General features: G+C 40.1%; 1 protein-coding gene across 3 annotated transcripts in view; it reads left to right on the plus strand.

The window, feature by feature from the left end:
- Positions 1-25,744, plus strand: part of foxn3 (forkhead box N3) — a 138,601-nt gene that overhangs the window by 16,111 nt on the left and 96,746 nt on the right. Inside the window, exon 1 of one of the 3 annotated variants that reach the window (XM_017715060.2) lies at positions 18,552-18,684. The exons of the other annotated variants lie outside the window; for them this stretch is intronic. The gene's annotated coding sequence lies outside the window, so the exon portion shown is untranslated. Of the gene's footprint in view, positions 1-18,551; positions 18,685-25,744 lie in introns of those variants that run through there. 3 annotated transcript variants of the gene reach the window in all.

Raw genomic sequence — 25,744 nt, forward strand, 5'->3', positions numbered from 1 at the left:
TGGGACTTGTGGCAGTCAGCCTACCCCAGTGTTTGCTGAAGATAAGTGGAAAGGGCTATAGGAGTGCAGAAATCTGAGTGGATGGCTGCGCTGCACAGAGCGAGTAATAGAGAGGAGACAGACCTCTGGCCAGCCACGTACTGTTTGGAATGTGGAATTGTTCCCACTCTCCAAACACACGTCTCTGCCAGGCCCCGACGTGAAAGCGCTCCCTTGTGCTTTGTATTATTTTAACTCAATTATCAGAAGAAAACTGCTCCGCCACAGCCAGTGGGCTGCTTTGTCCCCTCCGCTGCTCATATTTTTCCAGGCCCGAAACAAATTCAATTGGAAATGTAATTTTGTTTGCGAGGGAACTGATTAGTGGAGCAGCGTTTCACTGGGGACAGTTTACGGCGCGGTAATGGAATGACACGAATAAATTGTCATCTGACACAAAGATTAAGTACAGCGGAGAGCAGTAAACATCAGTGTCATTTCTGCTCCGTGAACGGTCAGCTGTCACCTCTAGCCTTTGCTGTGGGCCCAGACCGTGGGCCGTTAGCTCTGTTGCAAAGGCTGTTAGAGGGGCAGTATGTTTTTACCTCAAGGTTATAGAGGACAGTAAGTGCTGTGTCCTAAGCCAAGGATATGTGCTATCGCAGCATTCATTGGACATTGGGAGCGATGAGTTAGAGGGATGTGCAGGTTTTTTTGATTATGCCTTTGTGAAATTAGCTGCAGTTCTAATTGACCGTGTCAGCGGCAAGTTGCTGTGATAATGCATTCTGCTGACCGCAGCGTCCAGAGTACATGCATTCTCTATCTCTGGGTGATGCTATATAAATCTAAACAAGACAGAAGGGGGGGAGCAGGCCACAAACCAACATGGGCTAAAATGCAGCATGGATATTTTATTTAGTTAAACAGATTCAAGTGGGCCTTCATCTACATTTCCTTGTCCCTTAGCAACAGCATATGGGAATTTTCGCTGTAATCAGACATCATGTCAGTTGAGTTGAGTCAGTTAATGGCGAGCTCGAGCTAAGTCAGGTAAAGGATGGCTTGACTCAAGTCAGTTAAGGGCAAGCTTGAGACGAGTCAGGTAAGGGATAGTTGATCTCAACAGCATCTGTGAATTTTGACTGTAATCAGACATGTAATTCTAAAGATTCACCCTGAAGAGCATAAAAGTAAAGTTTTTTGTGTTGTGTGTTTCTCAATTACATAATCATGTACATAATTCACAGTGAGAGTGAGCTGGTGAGCTAGCTAGGTTAACATACAGCCTCCACACGGAGGGGTTAGTTTTAACACTGTTCTGTAATGAAGGCTTCCAACGAGAGAAGCCTGTATCAGCCTCATAGAATTTTAAACAGTTCATTTTTTTTGGCAATCAAATTTTCGTGCACAGATTCATCAAACATTCTATAGATATTACGTAAATAAAATAAATTTCAAATTTGTAGTACTGTTATTTGTTCTTCTACTTTGTGGTTAGGATGGAAAACTTGCCTCAGTCAAACGTTGATTTGAATTGAATTAATTGTGCTTTGCATAAATGTACCACAAGTTTTATCAATGGTTAGCTATCCCTGCCAGCTGCTACAATTAGCCTTTCTTATGGGCCAAGTTGTAATGCTTGCACACTTACTGCTTTCAGCTGAACTGTTTGTAGATGGTAGGTGTAGGAAGCTAACTTTGTTTTCACAGAGATGTGAATGCTTCTATAAAAGATTAACAATGTTAATCTTGCTCAAATATTTCAAACATAATTAAGAAAAAACATAATGTGTCAGGTAGTCCTCTTGCCTATGCCCTAGTTACTCATCCTAAATCTTGACTGTTTGTCACTCGGCGCTGCATTAAGAAAGAGCCATGAATTACCGTCTTAGCGGAGGTTGCTATGACGAAAACTTCTCAAGATGTAAACATATGGCAGGCGGTTAAGTGAGAGCGGTGTGTTGGTCATTAATTACAGGTGGATATGGAGCAAGATTACTCATGGAAAGCTTGTGTGTGTGTTGATATCTCTCGCCTTTGTTTGCCTGGCGTGCGGTCAGACTGCAGCTGTGTCGAACGGAGCTGAAGTGTGTGTGCACACACACCTGCCCACTCCTCTCCCAGTAATCAGAGCAGATTACAGTCTGCAATTAGTCTCCCAACAGCTCGTCTCACTGAGCCAAGCTCAGAGCTCGCATCCCCTCAAAAATCAGCCCTCGCTCAACTGAGGGAGCAGCTGCCAACTGCAGGCCATCCCCTACAAGACTTCAGCTGGAAGAGCTAGATAGATAGACAGACAGATAGACAGACAGACAGTTTGGCTGTCTTTATTTGGTCAGCACTGTTTGTGTCTTTCCACAGGCAGAAATTTTGCAGATCTTTAGTCTTAAGTTTCAGTCATGAGCCAGTTAAGGTAGAATCTGAGTGGACTCAATTATGGGTGAATTTGAATCAGAATCAGAATCCTTTATTGATCCCAGAGGGAAATTGCAGTTGTTACAGTTGCAACCGTTTATGTAAAAGAATAAACACTTTAATAATTTAAAACAAAGATAAAAAGAAAAATTGCGATAAGTACATGAGATTTAAGTACTTATGAATATAGTAAAGTGGCGGTGAAACGATTTAAAAGGTAAATACAAGTTAAGAGGAAAAACAAACGGGAGCTATTGTAACAGGCAGCATACACGCACGCGCAAGCGCACTGAATTTTGAGTCGAGTCAGTTAAGGGCACGCTTGAGTCGAGTCAGTTAAGGGGACATTTGGGTGGAGTCATTTAAGGGCGAGTTTGAGTCAAGTCAGTTAAGGGATGGTTTGAGCCAAGTCCGTTAAGGGCAACTTTGAGTTGAGTCAGCTAAGGGCACATAAGACTTCAGTCAGTTAGGGCGAGTCCATGTTCAGTCAGTTATGGGTGAGTATGAGTCGAGTTAGTTAAGGGTGAGTACAAATCGAGTAAGTTAAGGTTGAGCATGAGTCAAGTGAGTTTTGGGTGAGTATAAGTTAAGTCAATTAAAGACTTCAGTTCCAATTCAAGTCAATTAAGAGCATTTTCGAGTGTAATCAATTAAGATGATTCAAGTCAGCTAAGGGCAAGTTTGGGTCAAGTCAATTAAGGAATAGCTTGAGTTGAGTCAGTTGGGGCACATTAAAGTTGAGTTAGTTAAGGGCAAGTTTGAGTCAGCTTAGTTAAGAGTAAGAGCATGAATTGAGGCGCAAGTCAATCAACACGTGACTCCCAGGTCCGAATCACTGACTCAAGTCCCTATATCTGATAAAAAGGTAAAATATAAAAGCACATAAATGCTAAAATGGTAAAAATCTAAAAGCAGCCAGAACCTTTCAAAGCTCTCCCCATGAGCTTTAGTCTCATTCACTGACAGAATGTTATGTCCTGTTTTTAAAACTTGTGCAGTCCTACCTGAGTCCAAAAATAGACCAAATAAAACTCAAGACAGATCAGAGGATTTGATGATAGATGTCTACCAACAATGTCCAGTCTGAAACATAACAACTCCATTATAAAGCTGAGTGAGAGAAGGACAAAACACGGCCTTCTAAAAGGCTTAGTGTCTTATTGCTCTTTCTCTCTGACTTTCTTCTCCACTTCCAGACTTTCATTCATATGGGCTTATTAATCTGTCCAGATCAAAAAAAGTACTGATTGGGGTTGATTCCTCCCCAGCTGAACTTTCTTGGCCATCAGCTAGAGACCCCAAGCTTCACAGTTGCTAGGTAACAGTGTTACAGGAGGATTGTTGGATTATGCAAGAGTGATTTTCTCTCTTCAGGTGGAAAGTATAAACACCTGACTCTCGCAGATTAGACTGCCCCGAGACACTGATCTGTCCCTTTTCTGAGCGTTTGTGTGCGAGACTGTGTTTATATGAGGAGTAATATATCCACACAATGGAGTTTTTAGGATGTTGTGTCCAGTGAAGGCTTTATGTATATTCTGGGGGTCTGTACTCCAGTGGAGCAGAAAGAATGACCCCAGTATTCAGACCTGCCAAAGCTGCTCTTATTCATACTGTTCACCTTATCCTTCTCTCTCTGGACCTCAAGGTCATCATGAAGGACTTCACCAGTCACAAGGGGATCATGAACTAAATTGTTAGGACCTCTGCTTTAGGGCAGTGAATTCCCCGCTTCCCAGCCCTGATCTTGGAGACCCCCTACTCTGCACGTTTTAGTGGGAGTGCATAATCAGAATAAGTGATTCTTCTAGAGCACAATAAGCAAGTAGCTGATTTATTTTATTCTGGCTGATTTACTGTAGGTAAAAATTTTCTGATGTAAATGATATGAGGTAGCCAACTATATGCAGGTGTTAACATCCCTGCATGTGTTCTGTGCATCCATTTAGCCCCAAACTGAAAACTTCACGTAAAGAGTAAATAATAAAGTTTTATTCTTTTGGTTGCATGGTTGAGCAATAATAATAAAAATATTACGCATAATAAAAGTTGGCCATAAAGAGACCTAGGCCCAATCCCATTTCTTATTTTTACCCCTACCCCTTGTTTTCAAGTGTGATCTTGTCCCTTAGAACTGAGTTACAAGGGGCAGTGGTTGAAATCTTCCTCTATGAAATGGGACCCTCAAATAAAAAATAACATTACTTTATTAACAGGCTACTAGTGCTGCTCTGTAGGCGACCCTGCCAGTCTGCAGTGACAGCGGAGGGTAAAGTTCAGCAACCTCACTATATTTAGGGAATCATATGCCTTCAAAGAGGGAGGATGACAATTATTTATTATCACTCCACCCCTAATTCTTCAGTGATATGAAGCTGAAGTCAGACATTCGGCAGATTCTTGTTCAAATGATCCAGTCCCACCTAAAATGGTACAGCAATTAGGGGAAATATAGCTAGCTACAAAGACATCAGCGTACTATTTGTATGCTTCTAATGAATAAAAGGACCTTAATACACTGAAACATCATTAAACATTAAAAAAGAAAATACAGTGGTAATCATAATTTTTCACAGAGTAAATATTCACATTTGTGGGTTTCTTAGGTCTCTTGCGCCACCATCTTACCAGTTGCTTTTCCTCATAACACTCTGTTTAGAGTGTGCCTCTGAAAAACCTCTGTTTAGAGGGTCATGTAGCTCCAACACTTCGCCCTACCCCTCTATCTAAGCTAAAACTGTACATTAATATAATATATTCAAACTAAAAGAGTCAGAATTGTTCACAGTGATGGTGATAGCAACCAGACATCCAGAAGCCCCCAAAAGCAACATGACAAAATGATTATAAATACATCATTAAATACAAATTATATACATATATATATATAAACAAAATGACTTTGTTTACACCACAGCCAATAAATTATGCAGAAATTGTGAACAACCACTTTTCCCCAAAAATGATTTGAGAACCATTTTCATAAGAGAGATGTGTGCGAGTGTGAAGACCCTTTTAAAAACGAACCTCCAGTGTAAAAGCTCTGTACCAGTTAAAGGTTCATACATCAAGCCATGTAGGAACCTTCATTTTACCAGTGTGCGTGGCCACTTTGAACACTTGTAGTTATTCTGTGAAGCTTTTGGGAAACGTACCCCAGATTAGCAATCACTCCGCTCTCTAACAGTTACTTCTTATCACATACCTTTGAAATTTGCTGTTCATTACAGCAGTGAGATCAGACTCCCTTTGTTCTGTTCCTCTGGAGAGTCTGCAATCCTCCAGCTGAACCACTAAAGTAGCGCTGCAGACGGCCCCGGTTAAATTACAGCCGTCATTTTTTCCCTTCTAATTCCTGCATATGCCGGCTCAGGGAACTGTTGTTTTCCCAGTTATTAGCGGAGTTCAGTGGCATTTTCACCGAGGGTAGGATGGAGCTTCTGCCATCCCTGACATGCCATTTGCATGCAATTTGTATGTAGAAACTGTTGACACAAGTATTTACAGTTTAATTGTGTTCACCTTTGCGCTATATGCTATTCAATTTTGGAATAACTAATTTGCAACCATTTAACCTTAACTGCAAATCAAAAGCAATGAATAACATTTTAATTACGCTCCACCAACATCAGCAGCATGTGAGCAGTGTGTGTGTACGCGTGTGTTTGTGTGTGCGCATATTTGCGTGATTTGATCTGCTAAATGGTGGGATACAGTGAGCAGCTGTTTTGCTCTCCTCATTAAATGCTGCATCCTCAGCTGCTGAACAGTACGGCTCGAGCGCAAAGCCACCAATTCACATTCAGTGCTTATATCGTTGGGTGTCTGACCGTAGCACACTTTCTCGCTTCCTTACAAAAAGTGACCTCTTGGTCACCTCTCCTTTAGCCCATTATGTGTCCCCCATTATCTCGGCAGTCTGAATGGTGTTGGGAGTGGTTTGAAAGGTGAGCCGGATGAACGAGTGGAAATACTTAATGACGTCTCTCATGTTCACTGACAGAATTTCATTTTATTCTTGTGCTGTCAGCGATTTGGCTCTGTGCTGGACAGTCAAGCTGCTTTGTGTTTGGTTGGACAGTACCTCAGTAATATGACATGTTAAACCATCAGTCCAGGCAAATACATACATTCATGCATAGATATTTTATTGTCATTTATTGTCATTGCACAGAATGTAAGCACTAAGCAGTAAATGCACTTTAGCACCTAACAGAAAAATAGCGTAAGTCAAAAATGTGCAAAGCAAATCAAGTGCCACTAATGCATGTACAGTATATTCAGAAGAATTTAAATTTCATGATGAATAAACCAATAGAAATGACCCAACATGACTTGGACATACATGTGGTTCCATTGACTTACATTAAAAGTAAAGTATGTTTTGTCCCTCTCTTGCAAAGTTACCATAGACAATAGGTTTTGTTCTAACAGCACCTATATACTACACCACTATGCTATATACCATATAAAGTCAGTGTCATGCAAAAAACATCTTTTAAACATTTTTGCATAACTTGAAAATGCCAGTCACCCTTTGTTTTATGTTAGTGGTCCAAAATTGCTTGGAAAAAAGGATGAATTACGATACCTTTTTGATACTTTCATTTTAACTTAAGAATGTTTTTCCTTCTCCTGTTATTTTGTCATTTTAGAGATACAAGGGTTTTTTCTGGCAGGGGCAATGTACTATATATGTTATACAGAGCTATAAATATAGTATAAATGATGAAGTTACAAGTTGCAGTTATAAAATTTGAATGAAGAAAAGAGGCCCCTAAATAATCTATAATATGTACAGTAGAAACATGCAAACATATTATTATTACATATCAATACTTACGTGTACAGTTCTATACAAAAGTTTAGGCACGTCCAGTCAAATGAGAATAAAAGTCACTAGATCTTCTACCGAAAACACACGTCTGCACATTTTAATAGACAGTTACCTCTTTTTGCTGAAATGAATACACTGGAAACATGAAGTCCAGTGTATTAAACCCAACCAATAAAGAGTAACTGTGCACTAAGATGGCATAAAATTTCACTTTTAAGTTTGTCTCTGTAGATGATGTGTTTATTTATTTTCACTTAGAAGATCAACAGAACATGTCATTTGACTAGGGGTGCCTAAACTTTTACCTGTGACTGTGTAATACAAGTGTATGACCCTATGACCTTGCATTGTATAAACACAAACCTCTATATCGCTGCTGTTGGAACAAAATCTTTTATCTCCAAAATGTTAACTTTACCGAAGAAGGAAAAACACACTCTTCTTTTAATGAATTTTTAATAAGTCAATGGAACCTGAATTTTGGGTCATTTCTTCTGGTCCGTTCATCATGAAATTAACACACCGTAAATGGCGACGAGCATTTTCAAACTATGCCAAAAACTGAAAAAAGACAAAAATGGAGATACAAGGTTTTCTTCTGACGTGTGTGTGTGTGTGTGTGTGTGTGTGTGTGTGTGTGTTTGTGCGATTAGCAGAGGAAAGCGGGTCTCGCTGTGTGCTCTGTGATAGATACAGTGTGATGGGGTGGCATTATCAGTGGTGCGTGAATGAGCGCTGCTGATCCAGCCGCACTGATTAAAGATTAAGACTCTACTTTACAACCTCATCTAGCAGTATTTCTCCCTCTGTGCTGAGCTCCGCACACCATGCTCCACAAGCACAGGAACTGTAGCATCCACTGAGGGAAGACCCATTCTGTCTCTCTCTCTCTCTCTCTCTCTCTCTCTTCTCTCTCTCTCTCTTCTCTCTCTCTCTCTGTCCGTCCCTCTGAACATCTCGGCCACCATGTTCCGGTCTCAGGCCGCTGCTCTGTGTGATAGCATCAGTCTCCACTGTGGGAAGCTTATCACTGAGCCAGCGCTGCCATTGTGTTTATAGCCATGCTTTGGATCAGTAAGACCCTCCGTGTGTGTGTGTGTGTGTGTGTGTGTGTATATATATATATATATATATATATATATATATGTATATATAAAACGTATGTGTGTATGTAAAGGCACACTTGCTTTTATTGAGGGCATCCGAGGTAGATCAAAGAGCAGGACACTGACATTAATGCTTACGCTCCCAGATGGGCACTGTTAAAACATGCCTTATTGCCTCTTCTCACACTAAAGCTATAGAAGAGAGAAGAAACACTTTTGTCTTTAAGGCATCACATAGAGTTTACCCTAAAAAGACTCTATTATCACAGGCAACAATAAATTCGGTAATTTGATCATTTGATTATTATTATGAATTATTTCTCACTTGTAGCTCATTGAAAGATTCTGTTGAAAGAGTAGATTCTAAACTTTCAATCTGCACCACATTTGTGTTTGTAAGTAGAACAGAGGTGTTTTATTATGATTCAGACTTGGAAAATGTGTTATATCCTCATTAGTCTGTAGTAAGTAAAAGGTATTTGACATTTGTTGACATTGAAACAAACAGAAAAGACTCAGTAAATTGTAAAATGAATGTAAATTGAATATAAATGTTATTCATAATGTAACTAACTAGTAATTAATCATGCAATTGTGTAATTATATTTAAATAGTTTCACAAAATAACACTCAATTTCAAACTTGACAACAAGCTCATACACTGTTAGAAATGAAGGTTCTGTGCAAGTAAATGTTTTTTTCATCAAGGTACAAAAAAGGTAAATGTTCCCTCAAAGGTACGACAGTGGTTTTAAGGTCCAATTGTGAACCTTAAATAAGTTTTTCCAGGGGAGAAGTACATATTTCTACCTTTTCATTCCCGAAACAGAAGAATGAAATAAAAAGCCTGGAGGCGAGACGGGGTGTGAGGAGTCAGTACTACTTAGAAAATATCATTTGAATGGTTCAGTTATGTTCTCTGACTAAAGGGACTGAGATGTACCCTTGAGGGAACCACCCCAGTGACAGTTTAGTACCTTTTTTTTCTTTGAGTGTGAACAAAATATAACAACTGCAATAAAAATAGCTTTATTCATGATCATGTGTGCGCAAGAATTGTCTTGCTGTTTCTCTCACTAGTTTTGGCCTGTGCTACACCACAGGTGTTATTGATCTCTGTCTCTGTCTCTCTATTGCTCTTCAGTAATGAGTACTCCTCGCACAGCCTCCCAAAGGCAGTCAGACTGGAACACTTATAATCTTCAGTACACTGGAGACTCCAGCCCCGCCCGTGTGGAACGCCATTAATTGCGTTGTTGAGTGTTATTTTACATGCTGCCGTCTTGAATGCCGTTTACTAATGATGCGCATTGCACACCGAGACAGCTTTGGCCTATTAGATGTAAAGCGGCAGTCCCATGCAACTTTCTTCATAGTGGGTGGGAGAAAAAGTGCAAAAAAAAGAGACAGAAGGGTCCACAAGAACCCTGCCTCTATCAGGGCCTTTCTACGCTTTGGAGCAAAGCCACAGAAGAACCACAGTTAATGAACCTTTCAAACCTGTTTTGTATAAGAGATGTCAATGTTAAAAACCTTTTTTAAAGTTTAAATAATCCCACACATAATGTAAAGGTTTTATAGCAGCTAAAGGTTTTTCCCTAGAACGGGATGTCCAAGCCAAGAACCGTTTAGGAACCTTTATTTTTTATGGTGTAGAGGAGGCTGAATGAGCACAGAGGTTTCCAAACCTGCCTCCAGCTCTCAGCATGTCCAGCCTGATCTCAGACCACGTCCCGCTTCAGATGAATCGAATGAGGGAGCAGTGTCTTAATTTTCATTAAGTGCCCTTTCCCCTCGAGGCCGTGCAACTATGGATTCAGCTCCTAACTGGGTTTCCCCTGCCACTGATACACAGCCAAATTCAATTGGGTGTCTCCTGGGTGCTCTCCCTAGGCCCTGAACCGATGCTCACAACAGCAGGAACTTGTTCAATCATGCAGCTGGCATGAGCTGGGATTAGCTGTACCTATATGTAGCTCTTAGAAGCTGAGAGTTATCACTTTTGCTTTGCTATACTGTTCAAATTTAATTATGCGATCGCTTATTTGAATATATAGTAAGTTGAATTACATTGAATGGCACTGGATTTACATTCTTTATCAGCAGGTTCATGTCTACACTTCTGACCTTTTCCCATTTGTTTCAATTCCAGTAAATGGCAAAAAATAGGGCTCCCCAGTGGTGAAGATTTGGTGTGGCAAGTTATTAACACCCCTTATTGCAGACATTATGTATAGCTGTTGTTCAAATTAACTACATTATGTAATGTGACGCTTTCTTAAAGAGATTCTTAGCATTTTATTGGGCAGATTCTCAGCACTGTGGTGATGTGTGACAGGTTGGAGTCACTGAAGAGAGCCCCAGGCAGTCAGTACTGTACCAGAGGGGGCACCCAATAGCGATGCCTCTTGCAGAACCCAAGCCAATCCATGAGCTCTATTGGTGGGGTGAGGCTGAACCAATAATGTGGGCGCTTGTACAGTCTGAAGTACACTCTCAAAATAGATGGTTCTTCAGGGATTCTATAGTAACGAAAATGGTTCTACATAGATCCATGAACACTCAAGGAACCATTTGCATGCCAAAAGGGTTTTTTGGATCATGAAATGGTTCTTCAGATTGAGAAAGCATTGTATGTGGTTTTATGAAACACCTTTTTGAAAGGGGTTCTCTATAGCACCAAAATGGGTTCTTTTATTGTTACATATAACAATTTGGTACAATATAGAACCATTTTCAAAAAGGTAGCACATTCTTCATCAATCTGAAGAACCATTTCATGATGCAAAGAACACTTAAATCATGCAAAGGGTTGTTCATGTTTCTATATAGAACCATTTTTTTCTACTAAAGAACCCTTGAAGAATCATCTTTTTTAAGAGGGGAAGGGCAGGGGCTCAAGCGCCCCTCGGGGGGTCTCTCTGTGCACATGCCTGTTGTTAGCTGATATAGCAGAATTACCAGTTAGCATTCTCCTCTAAGTGTGTTGAGCCATCCCATGACAGTTTGGTAGTTTGATATCAAGTGATAGTTTGAAAGGATGTGGTAGGAAGGAAGGAAGCATGTGCCCACCTTCATCCTCCCAGCTTGATAGCATTGTGCGACAGGGGGGACTTGATAAATATGCACAGCAATATATGAACAGCAAAAACTTTTCAATCAATTCATAATCATATATCTCCTATACATATTCCCAACTATCTCCTAGAAAAACAAAAATGGTATGAATTTATGAAGTTGTAAGAGTTTGTTCTACTCTATGCTGTCTATTTGTGCTCATACGTGTATTTTTATGTACCGTGTGGCACTGTAAGTACGAAAACAGACGCTTGTCCGCTCTCCCAGAGGCTCAGGCTGGCTCGGCGGTGCCTCTGTAACTGGGATTACATTTGTTTCCTCTGTCATGCATGGCTGGCTGGCTGTATTAGCCGGGGTGCTAGCCGCGCAGTGGCATTCATGGGGAGAAGGCCAGTTTCTAGTCGAAAGATAAAGCTGTTGGATTTCACATCACACTATGCTCACTGACCTTCAGTGAAATGTTATACCTCAGCCCAGCCCGGCTGCTGGGGCCTGTCTCAATCTCCGACTCACAGAGCGAGTTTACAACAAAGATATAAACCTATGGGACTGGAATTGTTAGAGAATTGGAATGTAAGGTCAGGCAGTGTGTGGTGGGGGGCTACTGGGGGATTGTATGGACAACATCTCACCATCTGTAGATGCTTAAACTGCACATCACCAGTTGCTATGTTCTGGGCACACAATAGCCCAACCAAGTTGTTAGTTAATCTAAGAAGTGAGACAGAATCAAGTTTTCATGAGTTTATATTAAACTTACAGTCCTATATACGTGCATGCCAGCATAGTCTGAATTAATTAGTTATGTGGAAAATGCAGATTGTAAATTTTCAATCTATATCAAACTATCAGACTAAGTAGAAAATATATTATGATGATGGAAATTGCTTTGGAAAAGGGAAAATACAATTCTTTCTCAAAGTTGAGATTAGTGAAAAATAGGTCAAATTTGCATCATTAAATCAGTTTGACTGAATTATATGAGCTGAAACTTCGAACAGGAATAAATTACTGAATTGATGAAGAACCATTTCAAAACATAAAGCAACATAGTGATATAATGATGGAAAAGTTGCATATAGTCCCTATTGAGGCATCAAGTTCTAGCATTAAATGTAAAGCATGTTTTTACCCTCTCCTCTTAAAGTTACTGTTTTGGAGATGCTTTTTTCGGCAACAATAAGAAAGAAAACAACGACAGGTAGGTTTATCAACAGCGAATGTGAGTGACTGTGTTATTCCATTGACATGATTGTATCCCCTGCAATCATGACGTTAATCTGACAATACAATCTCATTAAAATATCAATAAGAGAACCTTTAAAGATCATGTGTACCAAATACCAGATATACGGATACCGGATAGTCGATACACTGTTAGAAATAAAGGTTCTGTGCAGGTACGTTTTTGGGTCGTCAATGTACAAACAATGTTAATGTTCCTTCAGATTCCTTCAGAAGTACAACAGTGGTTTTAAGGTCCAGTTGTGAACCTTAAATAAGTTTTCTCCCAGTGGAAAGTATATATTTATGGCTTTTTCCATAACCTAATGTTTTAAAACAGAACAATAAAATAAAAAACGTGGAGACCAGACGGGGTGTGTGGAGTCAATACAAAGGATTATGGTACCATTATGTTCCCTGACTAAAGGTACTGAGATGGTACTGAGAAGACACCCCTTGAGGGTACCACCCCAGTGACATGAGCGTTACTGCCCCAGTGACCGTTTAATACCTTTTTTTTTTTTTTTTTGAAGTGTACAAACATACAAACACCCTGGCAATAACAGTAAGATCTTGTATTGTTTGAAGCTTCTATGTCAAATGCTATGCCTAAATGTAGTGTCTAAACTGCTGTAGGCTGAATGGGTACATAAATAAATAAGCGTATTCAACTAGTCTTAGATTAATATCGAACCGTCAGTGTGCATGTACACATATTTACTGTCTCGCTTGATTTGTGTCCTTAGGGCCAATGCAGGGAACAGAAGAGGTAAAGGTCAGTCATTTTTGATCAGCAGGGTGAAAAAAATGCAGCATGCTTTGTAAAGCTCATTATACACAATGCTCTGACCCTAGTAATGTCCTTCAGTACAAGGTACTTCCTTTAATTCACTTCTTATATACAGAAGCGGCAACTACAAAGCCTTTATTGTCCAAATGTCCATAATGCCGCTGGCCCTACACAGCTTGCTTGAACAGCATGTTACACCGGACACTTATCATGTGCCTGGAGCAGGAGGACGTGAGTGAAATGGCATGGTGAGGTCAGGTGTTCTTTATAGAGAACGTGACCTTACCTCTTAACCTGACACTCAGCCTTGGGGATATGATTAGCTGCTACAGCGAGAGAGGGGAAAGCGAGATAGGATGGAGATGTATTTTGCATGATTGTATTAGAAAGCCTGTAGGATCTGCAGGCACGTACAGCGGCGCGCCTTTATGCAAAGCCATTACAGCATTTATTTAAAGGCTTTTCTTCAATTTGTACCTCTCTTTACCGCTCACTTCCAATAAATGATGGTGGAGAGGGAATGAGAGAGGGGGAAAAAATGGGGATAATAACTCAAAGCTTGGTACAAAAATAATATTCTTACCACGACGTCGGAGACCAGTGGAAATGAAGACGAATGGCGGTGGTCCCCTGGGGTTCATGGGTGAAAGAATTAACAGAGCTCGTCACTCTGACCCAGCCGCAGCCGCTGTTGCCACGGAAACGGACGCCCATGCGCCTCTGGGTAACCGTGGTGACACAGTTGCCGCAGCAGCTAGGCTGCACCTCCTCTCCTCCTAGGCAACGGCAGCAGTGAATGGAGCGGGGATTAGGACTTGCATCTCAAGCAGCACAAAAGAGCCGTAATCTAGCCTAATGGCATCTAAGGCGAAAATATATGCAGCTACAGACACTATCAGGGTTTTATCTCAGCCGTAATGAGCGCTCATTTGTTAGGTGTTACAGTCAATATGATGTGCTTACTGTAAAACATCATTTTGCAGCTTCCTCACCTTAATCCATGACAGCTTTGTGCAGTGACGGGTCAACAAGAGGTGATTAGAGAGCATTTAAAAAGTGGTTTTAAATATTTCCCTTTGTTGTTGCGTGGAACACCATTACGCAGTACAGTGTAATTTGTTGTCATTCTGTGGCCACATGGTCGTGTTGTAAATTAATACTTGACACAGAAATGCAAATGGTAGTAATAATGCGTGGCAGTTGGTAGGTGCCAGTTACGCAAACTGTAACCCACCAGCTTTTGTTCATACATGTCAGCATCTTCTCACTGACGATTTGTATCCTAAGGGCGCTATTTGGTGTGGCTCAGAAGATGACAGGGTTCCCTCTTGAGTTTTGGTTCTTCTCAGTGGTTCTTCCTCATGTTCTTAAGGATTTTCTCCTTTTCGGTGTTGGCTGCTTGTAGTGGTTCTTCCTCATGCCTTTGAGAGTTTTCCTTGTGAGTGTAGATTCTTCTCAAGGTTTTTCTCGCATGGTGTTTTTTTCTTTTTGAGTCTTAGTTCCTCACAGTGGTTCTTCTTCATGCTCTTAAGAGATTCTCTTTTTCAGGCTCCTTTCAATGGCTTCTTCTCATACTGTTCTTTTGAATGTTGGTTCCTTTCAGTGGTTGTTCCCCATGCTGTAGAGTTTTTGAGTTTTTGTTTCCTCAGTGGTTCCTTCGCCCCATGCTCTTAAGGAGCTTTTCTTTTCAGTCTAGGTTCTCCTCTGTGGTTCTTCCTCATGTTCTTAGAGTTTCTCCTTTTTAGACTTGGTTCTTCTCAGTGGTTCTTTTTCAGGCTCTTAAGGACTTTCTCCTTTTCAGTCTTGGTTCCTCTCAGTGGTTCTTCCTCATGCTTTTGAGAGTTTTTTGAGTCTTGGCTCCTCTCAGTGGTTCTTCCTGATGTTTTTAGAGTTTCTCCTTTTCAGTCCTGGTTCTATTCAGTGTTTTTTCCCCCATACTTTTGAGGTTTTTCTTTTGAGGGCAGTCATGGGCTGGAGGTTCGGGAACCAGCCGCTTGACTGGAAGGTCGCCGGTTCGATCCCCAGAGCCTACAGCACATGACTGAGGTGTCCTTGAGCAAGACACCTAAACCCCAAATGCTCCCCAGGCACTGTGGATTGGGCTGACCACCGCTCCGGGCAAGTGTGCTCCCTAGTGTGTGTGTGCTCACTAGAGTGGAAGTGGTGTTTCACTTCACGGATGGGTTAAATGCAGGTAAAATGAGGTAAAATTTCCCCGTTGTAGGACTAATAAGGGTCACTTAATCTTTAGTGTAGGTTCAACTCAGTGGTTCTTCCTCATTCTTTGTACTTGTTCCTCACACTCTTAGGAAGTATCTCTTTATGAGTCTTGGTTCCTCTTAGTGGTTCTTTTTCATGCTCTTAGGGAGTCTTTCCTTTTAGAGTCTTCCACAGTGACCATGTGTAGGGGTTGTAGCTGCATTTCTGGATGCTGCTTTATAAGGAGAGCTATATGAATTTAATTAAATTGAATTGAATCAAATCGAATTGAATTCAAATTGAGGTTTTTTTGCAGACAAATCTGTACCATGAGAAGTGATTTGTGAGGTTAATTCAACCATGGAGCTGGAGCGAGTTAACTATCAACTTAAATTTTAATAACATCATACAGAACACCCTGTACCCTGACATTTGATTTGTGAACAATGCAATCAATAAACAATATACAATATAAAAGCATTAACCAGCTACCTAATAAAGTGTACCATTTTGTTTAGACGAAGGCTAAAATACTTGTGGTTTTCCGGGTCTAAAGCTCCAAAGCCCCCAAGAGCCTGGGTCTGGGCCTGGGAATGGAGTGCCTGAGCAAAGTGGAGAAACAAACTCAGATAAAAGCAAAGGTCTGATCTACCAAGCCCTCACTGATATCCCAGCTGTGTTCACTTTAGCTGCCGTTGCCTCTCACCTCATTCGTTCTGCGCCGGTCATGAGGCCGAGGGCCGGGGGTGTGTATAGTCCAGAGAGAGCCAGGCTTCATGCATCACATTACCCTCTCAGCTCCGACCCTGCGTGAGCTAACGCTGCCGGATCACTCAGCATTACGATGCCCTCTGAAGCACTCCTTCACCATTGACTTGCGCCAGTCTACCAGATTAGAAACTGTACCTTTCAAGAGAGCCCTGACAGGGAGAGGGAGGATATAAATGTGTTTGTGCATGTCTTCCGTTTAGTTGTATGCACAGACAGCAAAGCAATCCTGTGGGGAAACAGTCCTGACTGCTGTTGTGTGCATCATGTAGGCAAGGTTTCTGCACTGATTAAATACACTTTGGTAGATTAATCAAATGACTGATCGTAAATCGTCTCTGTGAGCACTCAGCAATGTACCGGTAACCCTGTTAGGCTGTGGAAACTCTTACTCAGTGCTTGGCTTTGAGCATACCAATACTGCATGTACAGAGAGAGAGAGAGAACAAATGTGGCAAGAGCATACTGACAGTCTAGCTGTGATTAAAGGCTGCATTTTCAGTGCACTGGGATGAAGTGGTAGACACAGCATGTTGCTTTTTTGTGAATAGTGATTAAAGTCATTTGATCATTTTTCATGTAATTGGACCTGTTTTGAATGTGGAGCGGATGTAACGCTGTTCTGACGACTCTTTGAGTTGGACACGGTTTGGACTTTGAAGAGTATGAAGTGGCTACGTGGAGTCACTCTGTGGAGATAAAAGAGGTGATCAGCTTTGTAGAGATCCATCATGACCTTTGACCTCTACTCCCTCTCCTTTTTTTTTGTAAAAACTGAATATGATTTCTTATTTGGTACTGAGACCAAGCAGGGAAATGGTTGGGCTTATATGTTTTTTTATATAATGAAATGGGACGTGCAGTCAAAGGTTAATTTGTGAAACTGCATAATTAAATTGTTAAGCTGTAAAACCAAATCATTGAAATGCTCCATTCTAGAGAAACTGTCAGACTTGTTTACTGTGGTGGTGGCGGGAGTCAGACGTCTGAAGAGTTTTATCCCTGTGAAAGCTCCTGAAGTTATTACAAGAATTGGTTACAGATATGCAGCCTGGTGACTGAGACACTGCTTTACAGTAGTTTTATGGTAAAGTTTTGACCTCAAATATGTTTTTCTGGATACATTAATGACATTATAAGACACGATTTTATTTTTAAGAAAAATGTATTTTTTAAATTTACGATTAATCTGTGTTTTGGAACATTTATGCTATTAACCATCCAGCATAAATAGTCCAAAACACAGGAATAAAACATTAACTTACATTGAACGTTTTTGAACTGAGGGTTTTGTTCCAACAGTGATATGTTTTCTGATGCCTGTGACATGTACTTTTGAGAAAAAAATGTTTGTAAGGCAAAAACAGCCCCCAAAGAAATCTTATTTCTTCAGTTTTAGCGATGTTTTACCTTTGACAACATGACATAACTCAGAGGACATGACTATGTTCAATGGTAAGTAAATAAATAATAAATAAAATGGCTTCATTTGCATTATAAACATCACAACCCCTGGTTCCTTTCACCAGCACTGTAGAAATTCCAGTGTCAACTTGGTAACAATCCACACTAAATTAAAAAAAAATCAGTGTAGTTCAATGTTGTGTACTTACTACATTCTACTACGTGCAGTCTGTCTTGGTCACTTGTACCATATGGTCCTGTAAACATTGTTCCCGTCTTGCGTATTGCACCGAGGCCCTGGAGGAACACCATTTCATTACGCTTGTATTTGTTTGGAATGACAAAGTTCTTCTTGATCTTCAGCATCTTTCAACAAAAGCCAGATGCCTGAACGCCTAAACGGCCTGAGGCTTTCAACTTTTCTCCAGAAAGAGTAATAAAAAAAAGCCACCAGCTCCTTGTGCCTGTGTTTGCTTTTCCATGTAAACGTCTGACATCTAGTTGTTTTGATTGCTACAAGTTGCACTGGTGCATAGAAGACTGTCAGCCTTCTTCAAGTCAGATCCTCTATGAGGCCAGCACTTGACTGACGAGTTGCTGGGGCATGATATGTGACACCTATTCAAGGAGGGGTTAGCACTGACTACACCCGCTGCCTGAATTCTCACAGGTAAACATGGGCTGGATGAGTTGAGGCTTGCTGGAAATTTGACGTAGGCTGAGGAGTGCTCCTGTTCTTCAAAACAAGACGCTCTGTCTGCTAGTAAGGGTGTCAGTTACTTCTGAAGACTGTGCTGTGGAATCCGTAACAGATGCCCTCCTAATAGAGCGAAGGGAAGAACCGACCCGCGGCCAGGCTCTTGAAGGCCATCCCAGAGCAGGTACTGAGATTTTGACTTCAGGTTAGCTTAATGTCTTCTCAGAGTGTCATTAAGATGATTTGGATGGTAAGCAGATAGCAGTACTGGGCTAAAGCAAATTAATGCCAGGCTATCAGCTCTTTCGGAGCAGCGCTGAAGTTTGCGTCACTGCATTCCTCTCTCTGTTTATTCCAAGTTCAGCTCAGTACAGTTGGGGGGAAAGCCATGGTTGCATATTTGTACAATTTGTCCCATTTTCCAGCAAGTAATCAGCAAAGTTTGCATCTTAAGAAAATAAATCAAGTGAAAACAGGAATGTATTGAGCAAATTTACTGAAATCATTTTCAGCTGCGCAGAAAGGTGCCAGAGAGTCCCAAATATTAAAGGGTTCTTCATGCAATTCGAGGTCCCTAAAGAACATTTTAACGGAGGGTTCTTTGAACAACTATTGCTGAATCTTCTGGGAAACTTTACTTTTAAATCAGGGAAGACAAAAACCTTTGTTGGACGTAAACATTGTAAAGTAAAATCCATATATGGAAATTCACATGAAAATATTAGCCCGTTTTAAAATTCATTGCTTTAGTGAGGTCATAAACACGTTTATATATCACTGCTGTCAGAACAAAACCTCATATGTCCATTTTTGCCGTTTTTCAGTTTTTGGTGTAGTTTAAAATTACCTGTTGCCCTTTATGTTGTATGTAAATTTCATGATGAATGGACCAAAATAAATGGCCCATGGCCCCCTTGGAAGAAAGCCTGGTTCCATTGACTTAAATGTAAATCATGTTTTTACTTCTCCTGTAAAGTTTCCATTTTGGAGATACAAGGTTTTGTTCAGACATATCTGCCTGTTTTACCTGCTGTTTAGCCCCGCCCACCCATACTGAAATTATAAGGAGTGTTTCAGCCCTCTCTGCTTTCTGAAGGAGGCACAATATAAGGCAGCCAATCAAGAGTCTTTCACATACATCAGTCTTAAAGGCAGATTAACAAGAACAGCCTGTTTAAGTCTAAGGCATAAGGAGAGGTTGGAAAATGGTCATGTAAAAATGATTTGTGACTTGGAATATGAACCCACAGTAGGCCTAAATAGAAGCCAAATGTAGGATATGGGCCCTTTAAGGGTTTAGGCCCAAAGGTCTTTGTTGTGAAGAGTGAACTGTTAAAATGCTGGTGCAATATTGTGCTGTTGGATGTAAAGTTTTCTTGTCTGCCTTTTTCCACTGCTGCTCTGGCTCGGAGAATGATTTAAGACCAACACGAACAGCTCATTACTCGTCCATCTCCCACTTAGCTCCAAGATTGTTAGAACGCAGCTCTCGTATTTTGGCTGAATAGTAAAATGGCAGTTTGGCAGCTGGTTAGCTCATAATAAGGACAGCCTGCGTCTTGCCTTTGTGTGGAAAACGTTCTCTTTTTTCTGGCAGTGAACCGTGCACGTTGTTATTCAGATGTTGAGACTGGGGGGGGGGGGGGGGGGGGGGGGGGGCAAGTGGGGGTTCAATCGGCTAAAAGTCCTCTCTGTTTTCTGTAACTCCTGATGTTGTTATTAAGCATGTGAAAAGCCTAGATGAGGATATGATGGATGCTCTATAGAGCACGGTGTTATTTACAGACAACTCTGAACAGTTTCGGGCAAAAAGAGGGCAAATCGATGGATTCTGTAAATGCCACAGCAACAGAGAGTTCAGGCAGTGAAGAGCATGTACTTCCATCTTGTTTAACATGCGCGTCTTTCTCTAAATATCTTGCATGTTAAAAAGCTCTCTGGCTTTGTTTCTGTAAACATGGACGGCAAGTGGGAGATTTTTCTTGGTTACTTACTTTACTCGCTGGGCGTTTGCTTCCCTCTGGAAGCTCTAATTACTACAATAACCTTTAATTACAAAATAAAAATCCAGAGTAGTCCTCACGTCCACGTGATTCATTGTATGTAAATGTTCTCGGATTTGGAGTCCAATTATTAGGCCGCTGTTTAGTGGTGCCGCTCCACTAATTTATCACAAATATGCTTCAGACTGTTAACAATAATGCACCATCAGCTCTCTGAAACGTAATGGATTTACTCCACAATACTCCAAAACTGTACTAATTAATATCTTGATAATCAGCCCCCTGACACAGCCCTCAGACTTCATCACAAACAAATGTTTTAGTGAGGCAGATGGTGTTTGGGCTACAGAACAGAATGGCACGCTTAATTATCCACTCTCAAACGCACTGCGCTCCTGCGTGCTGGCCAGCCCAGGGCTTTTTCATTGCCATGTACAGTCTAATGGTGAGCACTCTTCTTCCTTTTTTGCAGCATTAACCAAAGAAGCACAAGAGCCATAAATAAAGTTTGGTGTCAGTGGTTTATATAAAGGTCCTTTCACAGTGGCCCTATTTGTGCACTGGTGTGAGGATACCTTTCCTTGTTCATCACCCTTTTTTTTCTGCAGCATGGCTCATGCTAGACAGCACTGCTTGGTGCTTCTATGCAGGTGAATAGATGTACTAGTTATGGAGTGGAGTACTGTTTATTGTGTACATACTCAATGGAAACACTGAGTTTGCTTTGAATGCATTGAATTTACTTGACTTAATCATGCATATTATTTCCACATACATAAAATATATTCAGTTAGGGGAGAATGATATGGTCATTTTTTATTATTTTATCATTATAACCATCAATTGCTCTTCTGAACGTGTTGTGGATACTTAGAGAACACTGAGAAAGTGCATGTTTCCTTAAACAGAGAGCACCGAAATGAACTGAATCTGACACACTAGGCCCAAAAAACACAATAAATAAAAAAAATTGTTAAAATAATATTTACTTACCACATGTAGGCTAGATTATGTACCATGAAATACACCAATAGAGAATGGCTGATCATTCAGCCCAATGAATTCTACTGTGTTTTAGTCATACTCTTTGTTGTACAGAAGCCATTAATAGCCATGTTTACCTGCAGCCAAAAAAATCCATTAATAATCAGACTAATAACTCAATTTGAATAGAATATGTGAATTAATACACCTCAGTAGTCCTTTCTATCCAACTGAACGAGGTGGGTAATCCTGTAAATAATAAGTTAAATAGTAGACGCCTGTATCTGATTACATTCCCTATCAGAAAGTGTCAGTCTGTTCTGTGCATGTGTGTCACGCCATAGCAAAAGTTTGGTAACACTTTATTTGAAGGCTACCTACATAAGGGCTTTATGACGCATTCATAAGCACTGAATAATGTGTTTATGAAGCACTACTTGAACATTTATTAAGTGCTTATGTATGACATTGTACTGACATAATAAGAATAAACGTTGAACATATTTACAGCACTAAACATATTTAAACCCTATACATAATTGCATCAATCACCTTATCCATGCCATGGAGCGAAGAGGGGGTGGTTCCCAGGCATATTTAACCTGATATCAGTACAATGTCGTCTTAAGAATGCTGACATAAATAGTTATGTATAGTGTTTTAAATATGTTTAGTGCTGTAAATATGTTCGTTTATTCTTATTATGTCAGTACAATATCATTTATTTCATAAAACATCTTATGTCAGGTTGCGAGAACCGACATAAGCACTTAAATAAATGTTCAAGTAGTGCTTCATAAACACATTATACAGTGCTTATGAATGCGTCATGAAGTCCTTATGTAGGTAGCCTTCAAAAGTTTTTACCGTTCAGCTTGGCGGAGCAGAAACTGGTCTGCAGAGGAGACGAAGTTTATCCTTTGGACTCTAAACAATGACGGTGGGATGGACATCCAGCTTATGTGTCTCAGAACACGACGTCTTCCTCTTGGCCTTCTTTAAAAAGTACAAAGTAATTTAAATAAACAAAAAAACTCAAGCACACCAACTGAAAACTCAGGAACTCACTGCTGCTCGTCTCAGTCTGACTGGACTCACGCGATGCTGGTTGTCATGGTAACCTCTACACTTGTGGTACTCCACGTATGTTCGTATGTTTGCATCGCAATACATGTAGCGAGCATGTAAATGGAGATTTTCAGACTGTTGAGTAGAGTGAGAATAAACACCTTAGTCTTAATCTATAATCTGTAATTGGAATTTATTCAATCGGATTGACTAAAATCTTTGCACATAAACACAGCCATTGTGCTTACTTCTGTTGTTTTGTTGTATTCCGTGTATCCATCAATGTATTGTGTTTTATCAAACCAGTTTTAGAGACAGTCTTAGCTGTTCTACTCCCTCTTGACATTTGTGATTACAAAATGCTTGTGTGATGCTCCTCATAGAAACTGTGAAATAGTTTCACGTGGCTGATATTTTCATTGTTTACCTGCTGCTTGAACTGTTTGAATGTGTCAGCTCTGACTGGCACAAGAGAATGTGGGAAATTTGCATTGCTATTAAAATGATTTGTAGATTCTTAGATGTTTTTGTTGTAGGTTTGTTTAATATTTAGTTTTCTGCTCTTTTTCTGAAAATTGAAAATGTGCATTCCTAGTTCTGTTCACCTGGATGGCAGCACAGTATGAAAAGGGTTTTGTCATGTTTACTGCAGCTTTTTTAAATATGGCATGGCATTTGTTAAAATTTGTTATGCGTATAGGGTAACACTTTGCTGTAGGGTACTGTTCATAAGGCTATATGACACTTGCATAAACTTGTCATGACAACAGACATAATCCTACATAAATGTTTATAAATTTTTATTCCAGTAGACAAAATTCGCTATAAAGACTACAAGTAGCTAGGTTACAAGTTAGCTAAAGTATTGTTCATGACAGATGACGCCTATTTGAATACACACTTTATTGTAGGGTTATGTGAGTTGTCAGGACAAGTTTATGCAAGTGTCATAAAGCCTTATGAACAGTACCCTACAGCACAGTGTTACCGCGTATTGTGTATCATGAAAATGTCTTCAGATATCATAGTATTAAATTTTATCTGCGTTATCCACCCTTATATTTAATCATGCTTTTGCATGATTTTTTGCATGTCACAATAGTTTTATTTATATATATGTTATTCATGAGGAAATTTTCAGTCAAATAAATTCAATGCTTTTCTGTGTATAGTCAAGTTTAAATCTGGGGTTTATGAGATCTGCACCTTAACCTTGTGTTTTAAAGCCTATCTGTTAGCATCTATTAATGCTGCATAGTTAGTCATGTATTAGTCATATATGAAATCAATTTGCGGTTTTAAGTTATGCATGATTTACTGAGAAGAAACAGGACAGGCGCTTAAACATATGCTTGTGTATTTACAGGCATGCCTTTATGAGAATCTAGAGAATTATTGTTGGTGTTTTTCTTTAAAGTAGGAAATTTGGTCAAGAATGATGATCCAAGTCTCTTGGGATGCAATTGGCAGTTGGCAGCAAATTAGGCCCAAACGGAGCGCTGCGCTGTCATGGCAACAGCGCAATTAAATTACTTTCCTGTCAGTTGTAATATAATGTTCTGTGCAGAGACTCACGAGGCCGCAGCGCCCCACTGGAGGCAGAACTAGATGAGGCCTCCTCATTGGGAAGATGCAGTGCATTGATTTTCCATGAATGATTCCAGTGTTTGTGTCTCACTTTGGGCTGCTGTAATGGAGTTTGTAGTCTGAATGAATTTCGTGCCTCCTTTGAAATGCTTCTCACCTTGAGTGACACTGAAGTTCAGTCAAGAACGGAAACTCTTGAGAGCAGCTAGTTTCAGGAAGCCGGAAGTCAGTTTGCTTAAGAGTGCTTGTGTTGATCATTTTCATGACAGCGGAACATCTATTTTTGAGTGTTTTTGTGAAGATGCTCAAAACACTATGTGAAATTTTAATACTTTATCAGTCACTTGGTTCAAAATTATGTACTACACTGCACACCCTTGTTTGCCCACACAACAGACATGCTGCGTAGCATGCTGTGTGCAACATTGCATTGCAAATAGAGTTCAAAGCGCAGCTATATTACATAGAACATGTTGCAGTGAGAGAGCCAATATTCTTGAAATAAAATTCAAAATTACAATGAAATGTGTGGCTGGACTTGGTTCATGATTATATGACCAAAATGAAAAAAGACCATAAACTTACTGGAATGTCAGTGATGCTTCCCATGAATAATATAAAATAATAGTGTGCTTTCTCTTTGAGATATTCAGAAACTGTTCATGCTAAGACGTGCATGTCCTTGACATCAGCAAACATCAAGTTTGGCAACAACAAAGGATGTAAACGGCATAATACACCATTGGCAGTGATCCCACAGATGTTTCAGGCTTTATCAGATGTGTAAGTGCTATGTAGTTTAATGAGTCTTCATACTACACTACCAAAGCTGTTCTGTGTACCTAAACAGCGAACTCTACACTGTGGCTCTGGTCTTAGGTGGGAGTTAGGTAGGATGTCTAAATGCATTTTCCCCTCAACTCAACTGAGGGTGCAAGAATTCATACTGAATGCTGTAAAATTTGAAAGCTCTCATGAGCTCTTACAATTCAGCTCAGCGAATGTCTTTAGCAATTTTACAGCACTGCATGAGTTGAGCGTTGTGGGATTGAATGGTGCCAAGTGATTGCACAGTTCAGATTTCTGTCTGACATTGAATATCACCTATGCCAGAGTGCGCCTCTTTTTTGGGGTTAAAAATGTTTCACAACCTCTCCCTTGCCACCTTTATTCAGCTCTGCGAGCCCCCCCACACATGCCGGTATACACATTCCAGAAATTACAGTAGATTAGTATAATAATGCATGTACTCACTTAATGGGATGACTGCTGTCTTGCTGTTTCCTTTGTGTTGTGGAGTAAAATTATATTGTATTTTATATATATATATATATATATATATATATATATATATATATATATATATATATATATACATTTTTGTCATTTTTCCATGCTGTGAAAGTTCCTGTTTCCCTTTACATTCTATGAAACAGCACAAAATGACCTGGAAAAAATTCTGGTGCCATTGACTTACATTAAAAGTAAAGTATGTTTCTCCTTCTCCTGTAAAGTTATCATATTGGAGATACGAGGTATTTAAACGGGGCTGTGGTATTTTTTTCACTATTATTTTTTATTATGTGTGTATATTAATGTATT

Source organism: Pygocentrus nattereri, chromosome 10 (genome assembly GCF_015220715.1).
Source record: "Pygocentrus nattereri isolate fPygNat1 chromosome 10, fPygNat1.pri, whole genome shotgun sequence".
In the NCBI taxonomy this organism is placed as follows: Eukaryota; Metazoa; Chordata; class Actinopteri; order Characiformes; family Serrasalmidae; genus Pygocentrus; species Pygocentrus nattereri.